The sequence below is a fragment of the Sminthopsis crassicaudata genome, chromosome 4 (genome assembly GCF_048593235.1).
Source record: "Sminthopsis crassicaudata isolate SCR6 chromosome 4, ASM4859323v1, whole genome shotgun sequence".
Lineage (NCBI taxonomy): Eukaryota > Metazoa > Chordata > Mammalia > Dasyuromorphia > Dasyuridae > Sminthopsis > Sminthopsis crassicaudata.
Window position 1 is genome coordinate 476,992,386 of NC_133620.1, and position 6,000 is coordinate 476,998,385.

The window sequence follows — 6,000 nt, forward strand, 5'->3', positions numbered from 1 at the left end:
GGCCTCCAGGAAGACCCGAACTGCCTGAAAGGGGGGACGGCGGTTGATGGATGGGCATTGGCTGGTATACACCAAATGCGAAGATTTCATTTTTCAGCCTTCCTTATATACATAACTAGAGTCATCAAAACAATGTTTGCACAGAGATGTTCTCAAGAGGTTCCGGAGATATTTGTCAATAATACGAGAATTCTCTGTTGTTGTAAATAAGACAGGAATTTTCTTATTATTGTAAATAAGATAAAAATTCTCCGTTATCTCCTTCAGTCTCTCCCCAGAAAGGAATTTCAGATCATTAGCATGGGGGCTGAACACGGAAAGTAGCCCAAAGGAAGTTGGAGATTAAACAAGAAATATCAAAGGGGGGCTACAGCCCCCAACATTAGGGCATTCCAATTGCCACAGAATCAGGGGAAAGAATTCTAGAGAATAATTAATGCAGGGACAAAGCCCCTTGCGTTGGCTTTTGTATTCCCAAAAGGATCAAGACAAGAAATAGCAGATAGAATCCTAAGAAATGGAATTCATTACCGAGCATTTTCTAACTGCGCACTATTAAACGATACTCACAAACTCTCATTTCCTTCTAAAATAGAGAGAGAATGGCCAACGGGCTCCATTATTCACTGGCGATCTAGCTTTATTGTCTTCAATGGGGGGAAAACCTGACCCATTGAGGTAGAAATAGAAAATCAGACGGAATCACGGGGCAGAATCTGAGAGACAATGGCGATCCATGTGCAAAGTTTCCTCTTTATTAAGATAATGACAGTTTGCTAACATGGCTTTAAAGAGATGGCCAAGGGTTATCTTAATAAATCTCACTTTTATATCTGGAAAATTAGATGAACATAAATCACCATTTCCTAATCCTTGACATCGGTGCCATTTTCGTTTCTAGAGCGGGAACCAGTCATTTTGTTTAGAGCTGGAACCCGTCTGTTTTAAAGCATCCGTGGCCAGGGGTGAGACAGGAGGAGGAAAGGGGAACCTGGCCAGCTTTGCTAGCCATTAATGGGTATTAGCCATTAACGAGAACGTTACTTTTGCTTGACAAAAGCAGCTGTGTCTCCTGGTAGCTAGAAGACATTAAGGATGGACTGGCGATCTGGGGTGTGTGGGTTTGGATAAGAGAAATAATAAAACCATCATGTTTCAATCCATGTAAAATACAAACTTTAGGCTTTCCTAAATATTAATATAAGCTTGATAGCACATCACAAACCTCCCAAACACACAAAACAGTTTTGACTCCTTCTCACCTTATTTCAATGAAGCAAATTCTCCACACAAGGCAATGGTTTAGAAAAGGGAAAGTTGGGAATTATTTTACTTTTTACTTTCTATGGGCTAGAAGATAAAAACAGAAATGCTGCCTACCATTCATCGTTTTTAAATAAATGATTCAAAGGAGAAAAAAAGGAATTTTTTATAATTAACATGAATACTTAATACCACAAATGTAACTTAATCCAATTTCAGACAATACTCTCAAAAAAAGGCTCATATGGCTACTCGGAGAATTTTGTATGTTTGTTTGTTTTTCCTTAATCTCAAATTAGGCTAATCTTATTTAATTCCTTTGCATATGTAAAATGATTAACCTCTTTCCACCCTTGGGATAATTCTAAAGAAAAAAGCAACAGGCAAATACAAAAATCACTTCATATTCTAAAGCGGTATAAACAGCCCTAGATTGGAACATGTCCCAATTAAGTGACAAGCACACCAGAGAGAAGAAAAGTTCTAGCCATTTTTCCAATACCAGTATAAAAACTTGGCTGATCTTAAATTGGTGGGGCACAGAGTAGTTACATTGGACCCTTTCTTTTTTTTTTTTTTTTGAGGGTTTGTATTTCTTGATCCTAAAGCACAATTAGAAAGATGACGGCTTTAGAAATGCCTCCGTCCAATGACCACTTTGAGACCTGGCCCATGATTTTTCCTTGATACGTATAAATGGAACCAAATGGAAAAACTTTGAAAGAATTTAGGTTGGCTATAGTCACAAAGAAATCAGAGAGGATGCCATTCTAAATGTGAGGAAAGAAAAATCCTTTTCATAAGGCATCATTAACTCATTGAATAAGATTTTTTAAAAAATGAAAACATTTATTTTCTTTCCCCTTTCCAAGATTCCACATCATTAAATGGTGCATGCATAGGAGAGGACTTTGTAAAGCATAAATCCACTTCCAGCAAACCCAACGGATACTTCCTAAGTCCCCATTGGGTGCAAAGCAAGGTGTTGGGCACTGGGTAAATGGCGTTGTGAAAAGCTGAGAATATAATTTCAAGGCGGTCTCTATTAAAATTGAACAATTATTCAACCAAAACATATTTATTAAACACCTTTACTGTGCCATAGACTTCTTTTTTTAGAAATAAAACTTTCTATCTAATTCTAAACCAATTTTAATATATTATAATACAATTATAATATTATAATATAATAATATATTAATATATTATAATATATATAATAAATTGATCCTTAAAAAACATTTCTGTATTGCCGAAGCAAGCAAAAAAACCCAAAAAACTTGAATGAATTAGCAAATAGCTAATATGTTTAAGAGAAATAAATTCATTTGCATCTTGTCAAAGAATAGGCTTATAAAACTCCAATTTCCCTTTTTTCCACTTATGAAGAAATTCATGCCCTTTATTGTTAGTTGTGATCAAATACGCTCACTCAGTGGGCTTTGTTTTAGGCTGCGAACCTCCTTGGTCCACCTGGTGCTCTCCCCCTCATCAGTCTTTACAAGAGAAGTCTATAACAGCATTTTTAATTTCCCGAAGTTCTGTCCCCTCAGAAAAGTCTGTTGTAAAATCTCCTTACCTCAAATCAAAGCAGCTTTGCTGTTTGGGAACTGATTTGGTTTGATGCGGGTTTCGGACAGATGGTCACTCTTTCCCTGTTTGGAGAAGATGACAAATGCTAAGGGGAGAAAAATAATCACAGTGATATTTTGTTCTAAATCGGAGAGCACTAACCCTCCCATTGGCCTCGGGAAGAGGGCCACGTGATGGGCACCAATGGCACGTGACCTATTTTTCCCCCAAATCCCTTGGTTTCCTGGGCATGGGATGCACCCAATACTGCCGCTGCTGTCATGTCAATGACTTTGGGTTGGTTTAAAGGTCCACTGAACAAATCCATCTGCCTCCAGGACACGAGGCAGCACCAGCCGAGCCCTTGTGATAGGAAGGGTGAACAAAAGCACAGGCTCCCCGATTGATCTCGCTATGGCTTTGGGTTTTATTTGGCTTTGTTTGGTTTTCTATGAGAATCGAGTTAGGGATTGTTTGGGCTGCTTCTTCCTGAACCAGTTCTTGGGGCGTTATCACGCAAGGCTTCCTCTGGAAAGCTTGCCCTTGAAAGCACGTTGGGGCAGGGGCTGAGGGTTCCCTCCAGGAAGGGAGGCGCAGGATACCCCTTGAGTCTGACTCCCGGCACCAGTTTTCTATGGTAGAGGACGCCCGACCTTGAGAAGTTGGCATGAGGTCAGGGACAGGAAGGACGAATTGCACTGATGAGGCTGGACATGGGGCCTACTGTGCGCTTCATTTGACTGACTCACTGTGGGACACTGACCCTGGGGAAAGCTAAACTCCTAATACCTAAGGTCCCTTCCCGTTCTAGAGTCCACATTCTCCTGTCAGTGCTTTTACGTGTTATTAATTAAGTGCCACTGTCCTTGGTTGGCCACAAGTACTGAGCAGGATACTACCTAGATGGGTCCCATACTAGGAACCATTAACGTGCACATGAGAAATTCAGAAGTCCCCTAGGAGCCCTGGGTGAGAGCGACAAGGTCCAAATGAGCAGCTCCAGGGGATAGATGGGGAAGCAGAGGCCTGGCCTCCATCACCCCGGACTATGGTCAGCTCAAGAACACTGACGCCTTCACTCTTCCTCCAGAGGGGAGACTGCTGGAGACCTGGGCTGCCCAGACTGAATGACTTTGTCCTGTCCTTGAATAAAACATGATTTACCCAGGAGCCGGCTGACCCTGAGTTAGACGGAGCTAATTGGCCAAGGAAGGCAAGCTGGTCTACCTAGTCCAACTTAATGGCTCCAGCAAGCTAGAACTTTTAGCCAAGGAAAGTGGGAATATCTGTGTGCATGTGCAATGTGGTCAGTATTCCCACGGCTTCCCGGAGCCATCACCTCAAAGTGTGAATTCTATGCCCCGACACTTCTATGGAAACTCGTTCACGTGCCCAATGAGCCTGGGCAAGGGCAGGATGGGCATTATCTTAGCTGGTGAGAGCCACCAGCCTCTTCTTTCCATGGAGCGGGTATGGACTCCATTGTCATGGTCTAAAATGCCTGGGACGTACCCCGGAATCTGAGCCCTGGCCCCTTTCTTCTTTTTCCCACGAGTCACTGCCCAGACTCTGTTGCGAAGGAGAGCTCACTACCTGCCAGGCAGCCCTTCCTCTGTGGGAGGCCCCCACAGTGAGGACATTCTGGGGACGGGACGTCAAAATTTGCTACTTTGCAACCACCCGGATCATCTCACCCCCTCTTAGAGTTGCCATAAGTGCAGAGAGCACCAATAAGCTTGGGCCACAGATGGCTCCTGATTCTCTGAACTGCAGGAGCTCAAGGCGGCTTCCACCACTCCTTCTCTCAGGCTGCAGAGAAGGAGCTGCCCACCGTTCACTCCTCTTTCCTCCGGAACGATCCTCCCCAGCCCCTCCTCCCTGAATTCAAATCCATGATTTCTTGCACGGAGCCCGAACGTGTTCTTTGTCCACCCGGAATGGCCGCCCTGCCCGGGTAAGGACCATTTCCCCCCAAACCCCAGACTCGGAATGGGTATAATCCTCCCAGGCAGAGAACAGCAGTTTAATTTAGCTCCTAAATAATCTTCTAAGTAAACTTTTGCACGAGTCCAGAGGCTGAAAGGGGTTTTGTAGCAAAAATGAAAGCAGGATTAAAGAATCAGGCCAAGCTTTTGAGGGATTAAAGACACTCAGCTACAGTTTGGTGAAATAAAAATACATCTGGGCCTGCCAGTCCGAGGCCGGGAACAGAAGGGGCTCAGACAGAAGGAAAATTTGGGGGCGCTGCTTTCCAGTGAGACCATTCAGCGCTGGCCGTTCACTCTCCTGGAGAAAGCCAGCCAGCCATTTGGAGAGCCCCGGCTGGATTTCCCAGCATCCCCTAGAGTTGTCTTGCTGGGGAGATCCATAGCGCACACTAAGTGTCCCCTCAGGTTCTCTGACAAGGAAATCCCACCGTTTAAAATTCTTGGGGATCTAATAGCTGGCAACACTCTCCCCCCAGGAGGTAGGCCGGGTGCTCTCAGCCTGTCTGGGCGACACTTGGAAAAGCCACAGTCTTCTCGCCCATCAAACAAAGGCATCGGTGATCTCCATATTCTCCCTTGACCTTATATTTTCTAGCAATTTTCCCTGTCTGCTTCAGCCGGGGAGAGCACTCCCATAAACACGAATCCTTTAGGGCACTTAACTGTGCTCCTAAGAGATGAATAAATCCCCAAACAAAGGGGTAGCTATGACTTAATCCCAAACCCCCCCCCCTTCCCAGACAGATCCTGGGATACACATTCATCCTCTTCTCCTCTGCCTTTAGCATCCTCAGTCATAATTATTCAATCAAAGTCAATTCTACAGGCTTCTATTATGCACCTACTGTGTGCTGGGTGTGCTATGCCCTAAGATATCAAGGAATAAAAGAAATATTCGCTGCCCTCAAAGATCTTCCATTCATAATTATTCAATTGAAGTCAATTCCAAAAGCTTTTATTATGCACCTACTGTGTGTCCTGCTAGGCACTAAGATACCAAGGAATAAAAGTAAGAGTCTCTGCCCTCGAAGATCCTCCATTTGGTCCTATGTGCCGGACATATGTGGGCAATACAAAGAAAAAATTCAAATGAGTCCTTGCCCACAAGGAGCATATATTCTAGTAGGGAGAACAATGCCCAGGGGGAGCAGGGGCTAGGGAGTCCTTTGGTTGGGAA

At 43.9% G+C, this 6,000-nt stretch overlaps 1 protein-coding gene across 7 annotated transcripts in view; it reads right to left on the reverse strand.

Annotated features, from left to right (window-relative positions):
* The window catches only part of PCBP3 (poly(rC) binding protein 3), a 259,617-nt gene that overhangs the window by 46,911 nt on the left and 206,706 nt on the right, over nucleotides 1–6,000 (reverse strand). For all 7 annotated transcript variants that reach the window (XM_074264505.1, XM_074264507.1, XM_074264506.1 and 4 more), the window contains one exon: nucleotides 2,843–2,918. The gene's annotated coding sequence lies outside the window, so the exon portion shown is untranslated. The remainder of the gene's footprint in view (nucleotides 1–2,842; nucleotides 2,919–6,000) is intronic.